The 14,677-nt window shown below is 34.6% G+C and overlaps 1 protein-coding gene across 1 annotated transcript in view; it reads right to left on the bottom strand.

The window, feature by feature from the left end:
- Positions 1–14,677, bottom strand: part of MDGA2 (MAM domain containing glycosylphosphatidylinositol anchor 2) — a 779,701-nt gene that overhangs the window by 186,921 nt on the left and 578,103 nt on the right. The gene's annotated exons all lie outside the window — the stretch shown is intronic.

Genomic DNA, 14,677 nt, shown 5'->3' with positions numbered 1-14,677 from the left:
AAAAAAACAAGACCAAGACAGTGCTGTCTCCTAGTGACTCAAGCTATGTATTTCAGCAAGGTAGGAATTTGGACTAGACTCGAGAATGTTGGAAGACATAAGGACTGCAAAAGAAGCTCTTTCTTTCTTTTTTCTTTAATAAGTAAGAATTATAAGAGTCAAAACATCAAATAATAAGATCTTTACTAGTATATGACTAGGTTATTTGATAATAATCTATAACCATTTCTGGGAAATAGAGGATCAATTCTTTAACTCAAATCTCTGTTATTATTTAAGTTCCATCTAATTTTTGGTATGTCTTTTTTAAGATAATGTAGAGTAAAACTGGAAAATGACAGTTATTTGAGCATAAGTAATCTAAATTGAATTTCACCTTTAAAAATTGAATACTGCATTGTAAACATTTGTTATAAAAACTAAAAATAACAAGGAGGAGACTGTTACAGTTTAAAGCTAACTCAGAGATCCCCAAATTCCTGAAATTCATCTATTCTGTATATATTTGCCTCCACACCTACTTGCTCTTAAAATATTTTATCTAAATACATTTCTATGTGTGTATAAACACACTACGCCTCAAATCAACAGCAAAACATCCTGGGAAAGACAAAAGCAGGACTGCATGTACGAAAACTTACATATTATTTTAGAGCTCATACAAATTTCATTTTAACACACATTTTAAAGCTCCTTCAAAAGATAAATATGCTGAAAACTGAGGGCAAGAGAGATAAGTTAGGCCATTCGCTACCTTCAAAAAATGCACCATGCACTATGGAAATAGAGAGGATTCTTTGTAACTGGTAATTGCTCATAATTATTTTTTAAATCTAAAGCCTTTTCTTTTAGTAGACGTGGAGAGTCTGGGACAGATTTAAGGTACAAAATTAGAAATCTGACTTGGGTTCAACCCAGCCCACTTTCCACCTGTGGAATGTTAGGTCATTTTGAGAATTTAATGGTAATACAAAGATACAATGGCGCAATGCACATTGGAGTATCCTCTGAACTGTGAAGTATTTTGAGCTGTATACTTGTGAAGAGCAAGGCGCAGGGCTGGCAGCCTAATTTCAGATCCTAACTCTTACCACCTACTAGGTTCATGACCTTGGGAAAGTGCTCTAACTAATATCTCTGTTTACTTTAAAGTGAGCATATTAGTACTAATTACATTTTTTAGGATAAAATCTTCAGCACAACATCTATAGTAAACACTCAATATATGTTATTATATTTTCTTATCAGTGCCTTTTACTGGTGTGATATCAATTACTGTATTTTACTGTTATATATCTATACTGAGGGCAAAGATCTTGCTTTATTCATACCCATGATGTCTCAAGTATTGAACATGGGTACAAACAGAGTCAAAGAGATATTTTATAAATTATTTTATATATTATAAATCATATGTATATATATCACATTGCCATTTTAGAAATGGATAGGAATAAACTTTTTAACAATCCAAACAGAGGCATCCCCCACTGCCCACCAAGGGAAGAAGGCTGTAGATTTATTTCATTAGACACAATTAATTTGATCTGTGTGTTTGGATATTATCCTAAAATGGCACATAATACAGATACACCGGCTCCCATTCTGTTTCTATGAAGTAAAGGGGCTTGGACATTCCTAATACATCTGTTCCTCCCTTATGAGGATGACAAAATGTCAGAGCTGTCCATTTTCACAAAGGGCAAGGTGTTGCCATGAAAACCAGGGACCAGTAAGTAAAAAGGAGCTGTCTGATCATGTTAATTATGTGATTGCTTTTTCTGTGGATGAAGGAATTCTAAATGAAAAAGATGATAAGCTATAAATTATATATCAAATGCATTTTATGAAAGCATAGCAAAAGAAAGATGCTTTAAAGCAATCCACAATTTTATTTTCTAGAGCAACTGTTGCTCACAGTGGTAAATTCTTCAATGCAGAATGGCTAGAAAAATCAATTTGCTTCTATAATAAAAAGGCCATTTGTCTACTTGCAGAATCCATGTGACATTGTTAGGCCCCTTGTAAATGATCACACTGGACAATGCCTGTGGTTTACAAATTCCCTCATTACATCACTGATTGTGTATCACTGAATATGCCTTATACTCTGGAAAAAGACACTACTACCATTTTAATAAACATTTTGAAATAAAATGAACTGGCTCTTTCACACTTTGTCAATAGTAAGATGAAATAACCAGTGAACACAAGGTTCCATCAAGAGATCAAGGCCACACGTTCTTTAGAGCAAATGAGGTTTAATTAACAGATCTGTTAGTAGGTAACTAACTGGTCAATTAAAAAATAGGAGGTTTTTTCATAACACATGAACACTTTATTAACAAATATTCTACCAATGCATGATTGTACTTTATGATCCCTTCTGCCAGTCTGTAGAAGTATAGAATGCTACAATGAAAATATGAGCCTGATTTAAAAACCACATAAAAACTCATATAACGCCATTGATTGGAATGAGACATAACTCATTCTGAGCTCATATGTGAGTGTGAATAGAGTTGAGTATCACTTTATTAATATGGTTTTACATTGCATTTTATTCCTAAGGAAGGATATTTCTGCTTAAATGTCAACTAAATATATTTTGTTTACAAGTATTATTTAGACAGACTTGGTAAAAGTGGACTACTTATGTTTCATTTATAGTGGACTGTAATTCATACAAAATGCATTATAGATGCAGACATTTGAACTGCCTGTCATTTTATTATTTCTACTTCACATATTTAAAGTACCAGTGTATTTCATATTGTGCACAACACCCTTTCTTTGAAGTGTAATCATATGTTTCACACTTCACATCTTTTTAATCTAGTCAACAGTGATGGAAGATCTCTATACTTTGGGAAATTCTGACTTATTCACCTGTCATGTTCTTGAGGGGAGTCCGGTGTTCTCAGTTCTTCAGTCTCCCTGCAAGTCACTGTCCATCCCCTTTTCTAAAGCTTTCAGTCTTGGTCCTAAACTGACCCTTAGGTTGACTTTCACCCAACAGGTCTCCTTAGGCTCCAACTGTTTAGTCCAAGATGTATGAAAGGCAAACACACTATGGTTTGAGAATTCTGAGATGAATCCACTCATCAAAAATACATTTCTCACAGTTTATCTCTGGTGCCTGAAATCTCATTACATGCACTCATTCCCTTGAGAAGCTGTGTGTTTTATATCAAGGGCCTGAGTCCTGCAGCCAGAATTGACCTCTGTTCAACACCTTACTGTGCTACTTAGAAACTCTGAGGTCTAGTAAAGTTACTTATGCTTTCTAAAGCTCAAATTTCTCATCTCTAAAATGGATATAATCTCAGCAGTACGTACTTCAAATGGTGTTCTAAGGATTCAATGAAGTACTCATTTAAAAATGTTTATCATAGCAACTGGAATGTAATAAAAAGTCCAAACATCATAGATTATTATTTCTTGTAAGTAGGCATTCCATGTTATGTGGTCTATAATTTACTTTGGATCTTCAGCATACAGAAATGTTTTATGTCTTAAATTTTGTGTAGTTATATATGTGTGTTCAACTTTCTAAGCTGCATGATTGCATTTCATGCATTTTTCTGTGTTTTTGTTAGGTTGCAAATTATATACCTATATATATTTAAAAATATGTCACCCTAAGTAGTGAGATCTATGTTTGAAGTTTTAATGTATATTCCAGGGTTACTGTTAGTATTTAAACTATGCAACTTAGACCCCAGATGCAGTTAAAGTAGTATTTTAAAGACTCAAACCCTGGGTCCACTCTTCTCAAGAAGCTAGAATAAATATAACAATGTTGAGCTGCACTAGAGGATTTTTAATCTAGCAAAACGCTGAAAGTGGTCTTCTTTGGTGAAATGAATACTGTTCAAGCTACGTACCTTGGTTAGAATAGGGTAAGGCCTCACTCTGCTTTTGTGAGTGGAATATAAGACTGGTAATGGGACCTAATATCCTAACACTCTTTGGCCTGGTGTTCTTAGAGTAGGAGAGAAAGTTGTGTTCCATCATCAACAGAGGGCATAGTCACAGGATCCAACCAGAAGGCTACCTGAATCTCTTTTGGAATACTTAAGACCTCCTTTAGAGATCCTTTCATGCCAGGCCTTTGTCAAATTCAGAATCAGAGATAAAGGGAAATAGCCACTTAATGTAAGATGATATGACATTTTACAGCATACTGCAAACTCTTATACTGGACTTTGAATCTGAGATTATAAACTTAATTTAGAATGTGGCTATAAGAATTAAGTACTTATAAGTACCTAAGCTTTGGGGTCCATTTCCCTCTCTATAAAATGAAAGGTATTAGGAGATCTATAAATGTCCACAGTATTTAAAAACTAAGCCAATAAATAAGATATTTATAAATTTTTTTAAATGTTTTACAAAGTATGTGTCTGGGGACCTGCCCCAATAATCTTATATTTTAAAAACAGATATTCACAATTCATAAATTTTCCAAAATTACATCACCAAAATTCCAATTGTAATGATTTTCTAAATTTACTTAATCTCTTTCATAAACTCACTGCTGTACCACCATGAAGGATGGAAAATGAAGATTATGAAAATTAATGAGGTCCCTTTATAAATAAAATGTATTCATTTGTAAGCATATTATTTGGGGAAATTTCTTTGTATCGATGCTAGTTCTAATTTCTATTTTGGACCTCTTAAACGAAATAGCTTTTATTTAAGACATTCTAAATCTGTAAGATGAAACCTACATGTTACCAACAAGTTAATGCACTATACTAATTGTTCTAGGTGATTCCAGAAGATTTAGGATTCTAGAGCTTCTGCTTCCATAAGAGCAAAATGATGATCAAACTGTTAGTCTATGGATCTAGTCTCCATGGCTACTTCTATTCATCTCTCTGCTCATAAGTTGATCATGGTAGATTGGTAGTGTTGTTTACAAACACAAGGTCCTGAAGTGTAGTCATAATCACATAAATAGTGAAGATAATGTTACTTCCCATAACTCTAAATTCTCTTCTAGGCAAAAGATCCAGAGGGAGGTTTGATATTATAACTATAAATACTATACCATAACCTATATGGCATTCTTAAGTATGTATTTGATGGAGAAATTTATTGTTCATCAATTAATGAATATATTGTTGTAAGTCCTTCTTTAACTCTAGTAAATTATTGATAGTTATTATAATTTTAAATGCAAATTATAATACTAATGGTATTCAATACTCATAGATTAGTCATTTAAAATTCAAATAGTTCCAATGTCCCCACTGGTGGCATTTATAAAAGAATAAAGCATATAGGAAGCATAAATTGGGTATTATTTCCTATTTCCCATTGATTTATTCTTATCTGACCTGTTCTCATCTTAATGTAATCCAGGACTTTCAAGAAGTGTTAACTCTGCCAAGTGACAAAAATACTCAACACATGATGTAGTAATTTTATAATAGCTAAATTAACAACTGTTAAACTACAACTTGTAAGGCAGAATTTTGTTTTGATATTTATGGGGTGGGAGAAAGCATATTGTAAGATAAATAACTAGGTGAAAACTATAAACCCAATGTTAGTTCCATAATTACATATGTTCAGTTTTATGTAAAAAGGTTCTAATTACAAACATGATTAATGCTTATTGAACTATTATAGAAAATAGAGAATTAGTTAATGCATTAAATCTTTGCATTTATGCGCTCCCAAAATGTAAGCAGCAAAAACACTGATACATTCATGTTTCTCAAAATAACTTGTAACTTACTGATAAGGCCAACTGAAAATATTTTAAATATTCCCTATCTCATTGCAAATGATCTCACTGCAAAGAGAATTAGTGTAATTGTTATTTTCTATAAACCTCTCTCTTTCTCTCTCTTCCCTTCTTTTCCACCCACCTTCTCTCCCTTAATTCACAAACCTTTCATTAGAAGAAAAATAAGAGCTGCTCCCATTATAAAAAAATTCATGCGCAAATTGTAAAGTATCTGGGACAAATAAAATCTTTTCCATGCCTCTTCAAGCTGAGGGAGAGGTAGTAAAGGCCCTACCAATGCTCTAAATACATAAGTTTTCCCCTGGATATCCCCTTTTCCCACATAAATCAAGGAGCTCTTTTCTTTGATTTCCTTTTTTTTTTTTTTCATTTTCTTCATGATTTTTGCTTTTTCCACCATTTCCTTGAATATCATTTACCTTTTCCCACATTCTCATCTTGGACAAGTTCATCCACTTCTAATGAATGCAAGTGCTTATAAAATGCATGGTTTATTTGTGACCTTTCTTTTGTTCATCAGACTTGATTTTCTAACTGGTCACCAGAAACTCAAGGATTTTTAGCAACCCTTAAGCTACACAAAATTCCAAATCAGTTTGTCCTCTCAAACATCTCCAATAACCTAAAGTCTCTCACTCAGAAGGCGGCATTGCCAGAATCTAAAGCATACCATTTTGGAAGCATTCATGCACAATGTACCTTGGAAGGGACTGAAGAATTTATCTAAACAAATTGTTTACACCTATGTGTTTTTAATACCACTTGTGCATGAATTTGAATCAGAATCTTTGCCTAAATATCATCTTACATAGAAGTCCTAACATAAGAGAGATACATGCTTATCTCTGATTGAAACTGGAAAGAAAAAGGGGAGTATGAAACGCTCAGCTGGTTATTTACTGTCTCTGTGCAGTACAGTAGCCCTTGAAAATATTCCCCCCAAATTCCTAGTTACCATCAGAACACCACTTAAGAGTCAGTTACCCACTTGATCCCTTTATTCTACAGATGAAAAATTTTTGAGGTCCAGACAGACCCAAGATCATAAAGCTATTAAGTGGTAAATATAGGCCTGGACCCAAGTCCACAGCTTTGTACTGATGTCAGGCTCTCTCTCTCTCGCTCGCTCTCTCTGTTTTAAAAATTTATTTATTTAAATTCAAGTTAGGTAACATATAATGTATACCAGTTTCAGGAGTAGAATTAGTGATTCTCCCAACAAGTGCTCATCCCAACAAATGCCTTCCTAAACGCCCATCACCCATTTAACCCATCGCCTGACCCATCCCCCCACCAGAAATTATCAGTTTGTTCTCTGTATTTAAGAATCTCTTATGCTTTGTCTCCCTCTCTGTTTTTATCTTATTGCCTGATGCCAGTAAGGCTCTCTCTTAAGCTGACTTGAGAGCACTGATCCCTGAGTAAACTGCCCCTCAATGGGAGAGGCTGTAAGTGCTGCTCAGTGCCTTGTCTCATTCCTCTTCATTAGAAATTCCTAATTTCTTCAACTGAAGAAAAAGTCCCTCCCTTCCCCACTCCAAAATGAGCTTTTTTTTTTAATGTTCCTTTTTTCCCCACTTTATTTCTTCAATATCTTCCTTAAAAATATTCTAAAACTACAGCAGATTGATAAGGAATCCTAGATGCAAAGAGGTTTTATTGACTTCACTTCTCATATGACAGTCATGAGTGAGACTCCATATTTCCTTCCCTATAGCGGCTTTGAAAAAAACTATTTTGGATTGAATATGCACTATGTTTCATGAGTTAATCCCAGAATTGCAGGTGACAGCTATACTTATTTTCTCTCTGCTATATTACAACATTTGGCTTTATTCCTGCTTACACTGACGGTTAACCTTGCCTCTTAAATTTAAATTTCCAAGCCTCAGTATTCCTCCACTAAGGGCAGTTTCTTTAGGGCTGAGAGACTGTGAAAGAAAGGTCTTATATACGAGACAGAAGGAAAAAATACCATTGATGTGAGCTATAAATACTGTGTACATTTCTTGTGGAGGGTTTCCTGGTTCCATTAAGAAAACTTCAGAAGTTTCAAGAGGTTTTCTGTAAAGATCTTTGTCTTAATTTTGTGTAATTTAACAATTTTTCTCTTAGGTCAGTCAGCACATTTTAATATGGCCCTTGGTAAGACTTCTGAAGGTATCTTTACCTTAAAAACATTAGAGCATGGGTTTTTGACTATATGAATGGTTGTCATCAAAGACAACAGAGAAATGCTCATAAGCTCCAAATACAACAATCTCCATTAAGCTACCTGAAACTAAATGATAATAATAAGAATTATGCAAACAATAATATTTGATGTAGACAACTGATATTTTCTCAAACTTACTTAAGGGTGAGTATAAACATCTGTAGAAAACTTTGCTATTTGTACTATTTTTCTTTTATTATTGTAAACATACAATCTAAATGAAAGTCATATTAGCTATCCAAACACAGATTCCAGACAAGTTCCCTGACCACTTCTGGATTATTGCATTTATAGGTCCCTTTGTAGAAAATCTGCTCCAGCCACTGAGCAATAAATACAAAATTTACATAAATGAGCAGAAGAAATAATTTGAAATTATTAAATAATTTATAAAGTAAAAACATTTAATATAAGGAGTAAAACTTAGTATCAAATAGACAATGTTAAGCATAACATATTCTTGGTAAACTTTTATAGACCTAAATATGAATTTGCATAGCCACACCTTACTAGGCTACCAGTAATACCACCCTTTACTAAAAGCACAAGTGAAAAGAATTAGGTATCTGAGTACACATAGGCCAATATTTCCTAAGGAGCATTCTGTGTATGTGGCGATTAAACACAGTATTTTGCAGTGTCTCTCTGAGAAATTCACTATGTACAATAGCAATTTAAGGCTCTAAGTACCAAAGTAAAGATATAGGCGAGCTACATTTAGTTCCAGTCCTGGTGCTGTAGAAGAGATAATTCACCACTTTTGAGAGTGACAGTCTCTCTACTGACACACTGCTCAAAACGCAATGCTCCTTCTTCACCCGTGTCAAGAACAGATACAATACCCCTTCCAATAAGCAAAAGAGTCAATGGAGAGAGGAAGCCTCAGCAAGGAGAGTAAATACAGTCTGTAAGAAGCAGTCCCACCTGAGGCCAGTATGAAAAGTAGCCAATCTCCCATTCAAAAAAAAGCAACTGACCTCAGAATCAGGAGACTCCAAAGTTCAGTGTATCTCATTTTCTTAAAGTTGTTGTTTTTTCGGGGTCTCCTCAGCTATTCAAAACAATTTTTTTAATGTAGAAACAGATAAAAGATAGCTATAAGAGGGCACAAGCAGAATAGGGATGGCAGCAGAAGATCTTGTATGTTAGGAAGGAGACGAGCAATCTTAAGTAATCTCAGGAGATCTTAATGCATTAATTCTAGAACTTGGATCATCCTAGCAGATGATTATCAGCTTAACAAGGGACCCAATAAGATATACAGATGAATATAAGAAATACAGAAAAACTAAGAAATTTGCTTCAGTCTATAGAAAATATATTAATGTTTATATAAACAGCAGTTATTTTTGGGTTTAACTTAGTTTCCATAGAAGTCCATAGAATTCACCTTTGTTATTGTTTTAATTCTTAATAGAGTTCCAAAAATCTAGGTTAGAAATTGGCACAGCATGACCTGAGGCAAAACAGGTCCACCACCAGTTTTTATAAATAAAGTTTTATTGGGACACAGCCATGCCCATTGTCTGTGGCAGCTTTCCTACTACAACAGCAGACTAAGATAATTGCAACAGAAACCTTATAGCCTACAAAGCTGAAAGTATTTACTATCTGGATCTTACTAGAAAAATACTGCTGACCTCTGCTTCACCATTAATTTATAGGTCACTACTGAATTTCATAATTTTGGAGTCAAGGAAGAAAATGAATTTTTCTGGGTCCAGTAACTCAGTAAGTGATTATATAACTTTGACTGCATGGATGTTTCCTCTGATCAAAGCACTGTCAGTTCTTACATGTGTTGGTCTTACTTATGATTTCCTGCTACATGAAAGGATCTTTCACTACAGTCATTCTATAGAACTTCAGTTTTAATCAGCAGAATTTCATGAGTTCCTATTCTTCCTTAACTGAAAAAGGGCAAAGAAGCAAATTAATGAACATGACTTAATCATTTTTCTTTTGCCTTCCAGCTTAACTATTCTTATTAGTTGTGTGCTATATTCCTCTGTCATGAAGAATTTTTCATTTCACAGCTGTGAATACTTGTACATAGATTTGTTAACCATCATATGTATGGTAATCACTCAGGTAGTCATCAGCAAAGCCAAAGTTTCAAAATAATTTTCTCAGTTGGTCAGCTCTGTGGGCCTATGCTTATGTTGCTGCCTCTGGTTTAATCCTCTAAATCTTGCTCAATTTTCTGCTATGCAAAATGCTCATATATTCTAACGAGGGAGAAAAAAAATCATCAAATCTGTTTTGAGTCTTCTGCTCTATTTGCCCCCCAGATGTCTCACTATGGGAATTCCACAGATCACCAGTCTACTGGACATATTTTCTAGCACGATGCAGATGCTTCTGAGTTTCCTATAAACCTACAACTTTGTCAGGTTATGCAAAAAAGTAAATGCCAGCTAACAAGCACCTGAGGACTTCCCCACGGAACAGCACTGGAGGAAGCAACGGAGTAATTTTCAGCAAGCCTTCTGAAAATTAAATAGCTACTATAACAATTACATGTGTTCAAATGAATAACAGTCAGGTGAAAACATTTTAAGGGGTGGTTTTAACTTTTGTTGGGATTTTAGGTTAAAATTCACATGCATTTTTCCGTAAGTGGGAGATTTTTATGTTACAAAATTGAATTGTAACAATGAAAATTTCAGCATATTTACTTTTAACTGATAAATTTACAATTGCTACAATGTATTTTTTAAGCTATCTGCTTGATAAAATATAGCTTCTTTGACGATAGCAATAAAATTTAAATAAACCAATATAACTTGCTTATCATAATATCAATTACCATTAATCCTACAGTAAAAGCAGAACATGAAGAGTCATGTACTATTTCCAGGGCTTTCTTCATCCTGTATATTTTCCCAGCTGTACCCACCTCCCTCCACTTTCCCTATCACAATTCTACGTTGACCAAGATTTAACTCAAATGTCATTTTCCTCTGAAACTTTCCTGGCCCTATATAAAAGAAAGCATTCACAGTTCCTACAGAAATATGATCAAATTAAAGTGCAGCTTCCTTCCCACAATAAACTGCCTAATTTCTAAGTCATCTCATAACTATGTAATATGAAAACGTATATTGTAGGATCTAAGGCAAAGGCCTATTTGTCTATCACCATTTGACATGGAGCTTAATACAGAACAATAACAGTAGAAGAATCTGCAAGAAACATGGAATTTTATTATTATTATTATTATTATTATTAGAGTGAGAGAGAGCATGAGCAGGGGAGAGGGGCAAAAGGACAGAAAGAGCCCATCACAGGGTCTATCACATGATCTTGAGATCATGACCTGAGACAAAATCAAGAATTGGATGCTCAAACACCTGAGCCACCCAGGTGCCTTAAACATAGATTTTAAATAGACAAAACAACAAATGCTTACAATAAAACAATGCTTTGCAGAGTCAGGAGGAAAGTGTCTTCTAATGTTGAATTCATGTGAAAATACGACATATTCTATCATCACACACCAGTTTTCATTATTCAGTCAAATGCGTGAGGCAAACTCCAAAATAAATACATGTAGCCTTTCCCTTCAATTTTTAAAATCAAATAATTATCTTTTTAACATATTAATAATTCTGTAAACTAGGTTTTACCTGAAATATTTTACATTCCAGTTTTAAAAGTCCTCAAATGCATATCTAGAGATGTGGCTGTCATTTTTAAAAAGTGGTTTTCTAACTATATCAGTTAGAATTGCCTTACGGTACTTCATCCTCAGTTTAGTAAATTTCATGTATGTCTCTTAAATACAGTAAGTGATAGCTTGGGATTAAATATAAGATTTTATATGAAAAACAAAAGGTTTAAAGTTTTAAGTCTTTTTCAACTTTTTACATTTTTTTAAGTTTAAAATGTCACCTTAAATAGCTTACATTTAACATATAGAAACATCTAACACATAAGAAAATCGCTGGCCACTTGGTCAATCCTAAATTCCCTGAAATAGTAATAATAAAACTAGCAAAACCCAGAACCTAAGAGGTCTCCATATATTTACTTAAATCTTAACAGTAATTTCCTCTTCTTTGACTTGACTCGCCCAATCTGAGAATGTCCTCTGACTCCTCCTGGGGGGTTCCTAAAATGAATGTAGTCCAAGATTTTCCTCCTATAGCTCGTTCATTCTCACTATTCAAAATCTATCCCCATGAATACCTCTATATTTCATATTAAAGCACTGCTTTAAGTGTAGTCTTCCACTATGTGAAGAAAAAAGTAATTTTTTTTAGTACTCATTGAATCACATAATCTCAGATCTATAGATCTTTATAATGTAATCAATCTGGTGTTCCATTCTATTGTATTCAAAATAGAGCATGAAAACTAGTTTGGGCATAAAACCAGAATATGCGATTGCCTCCAGTGCTTCATGCTTTAGATTAAACTTCATCTTCTCCAGGCCTTTCTATCAAAGTTCAATCTGCTGCACATGTCAATCCCATGCCAGACACACTTGCGAGGACCCTGTGCTTAAATTAATGCTTTGATGTTGTCATTGTGAAATCCTTAGCAAGTTCTGAACAAGGGATCTGCGTTGAATTTCCACAAGGACACCACAAATTATGGAGCCAGGCCTCCCCTTAAGACTGGTAACATCTCGAATCACAGTATACACTGGTGTACTGAATAATGTTTCTCAAAGAGAGTAGGGAATTCTAAGAGTGGGGAGAGGGACACCAAATGCCTATCTTTCAGAGGTAATAAGAAGAAAGAAAACCTAAAAAGGAAAGCTATGGGCACAAATTAGCTCTTTTCTTGATCTAATAATTATTTGGGGGGGGCACACCTGGGTGGTTCAGTTGGTTGGGGGTCTGAGTATTGATTTCAGCTCAGGTCACGGGATCAAGCCCTGCATCGGGCTTCAGTCTGAGTATGGAGCCTGCTTAGGATTAAAATTCTCTCTCTCTCTCTGTCTCCCTCTCTCTCTCTCTCTCTCTCTCTCTCTGTTTGTTCTTCTCCCCTGCTCATGTTCTCTCTTAAAAAAATAAAAAATAAAAACAAAAAAACAAATAAATAAAATTACTTTTTGAGTATCTACAAAGTACCATGTATTATTCCAGATTCTGATATTATAATGACAAGCAGTACAGACAAAGGTCCAAACTGCTGGAGCCTCCACTCCCAGGAGGGGACAGACAATAACTAGGTCTGTCTGTGATGGTTGGGGGTCAGCAAAGGGGACTGTTTTGAAAGAGGACTTGATATAGATCTCCTTTATCTCTAGTATCATTACCTTTGGTAACCAGACCAGATAATAAAAGTTTAAGAAACTTTACTTCTTATAACTAAACTCTTATTACTAAGAGGCATTTCTAGAATATTTTCTGCTTTTCTGACCATCTTGTGACTTAGTATTTTTAGTAATTTCATGAATCAATGCTAGTTATCTTTTTTCCTTTGCCCTTATGGCCCATAGCTTCAAATAGGTACTATAAGTGGTATATCTGAAAATGAATGTCGGGGGTGACCCAGGTGGCTTAGTCAGTTAAGCGTCCAACTCTTGATTTTGGCTAAGGTCACGATTGGACAGTTCTTGGGTTCAAGCCCTGTATCAGGCTCTGCACTGACAGTATTTAGCATGCATGGCATTGTCTCTCTCTCTCTCTCTCTCTCCCTCTGCTTGGGATTCTCTCTCTCTCATTCTCTCTCTGCCCCTCCCCTGCTCACTTACTCATGCACACACTCTCTCTCAAAAATAAATAAACATAAAAACAAAGAAAAGAAAATGAATGTCAGAAATAATTTTGTAGATATTATATAATGCTCTTTTCTTTGGTTCATTCTATGTTCCCTCTTTTGTGTAAGTTTAATGTTAAATAAATTATGCTACCATCAGACAAGTCTGTTTCAATAGCAGTATCGATTGTTAGGATCTGAGTTTATGTCCCTGGTTCTGGACAAAAAAACAACAAGAAGCAAATAAAACCACACAAACAAGCAAACAGAGAAAAGCAGTGTTCATAATTTAGTGTAGACCAATTCTGGAAAATCATCCCTCAAAAATAAGGACAGATAATTCTGGCTCTTCCACAACTGTTCTCACTCTTACAGGAAATAACACTGTGGGACTTCACCCAGAACACTGATGTAGGCAATCAACGGATATCTGTTGATTGCATGAAAACATAAACAATGATGACTAAGCATATCAACAGCTTTCTTTCTATTAGATATCCTAAAATAGTGTTAGCACCAACTTCAAAATAATGTTTAGATAAATAGATTTTATCAAAATAGTTATTATTATCCTTTTGCCTAGAAAGTGACATCTGTCCAAACATAAATACCTTTCATCTTTCTAATCTCCTTTTACATTAACCGTGGCTAATAAAAATGGCATATCTCTTAGAAGTAATGCAGAACGGTGAAAAGTAAGCATAAGTGGTCAGCCGGAAGAATGGACCTATATCTCTTAAGGAGTTAAATCAATCCAGTATGCACAGGAACTAAAATCCTAAGAAGACACAACATTGCAAGTCAATCTGTTACCACACGAGAGTCAAAATGCCGCCTGACTGGAAAGGAAAAGCCATTTAAATGTTCTCAAAACAGAGTATGTCTACTGCCTACATCTGTGCTCTATGATTTCAACATGTATTATTCACCCTAGAATTATACAAAAATCCTAAATTGAAATTCAGTCTGGTAGCAAGCTGGCAAAA

This window comes from Suricata suricatta, chromosome 9 (assembly GCF_006229205.1).
Source record: "Suricata suricatta isolate VVHF042 chromosome 9, meerkat_22Aug2017_6uvM2_HiC, whole genome shotgun sequence".
NCBI lineage: Eukaryota > Metazoa > Chordata > Mammalia > Carnivora > Herpestidae > Suricata > Suricata suricatta.
Note: the sequence above shows the minus strand (reverse complement) of the source record. Positions and strands in the feature narration are given on the sequence as shown.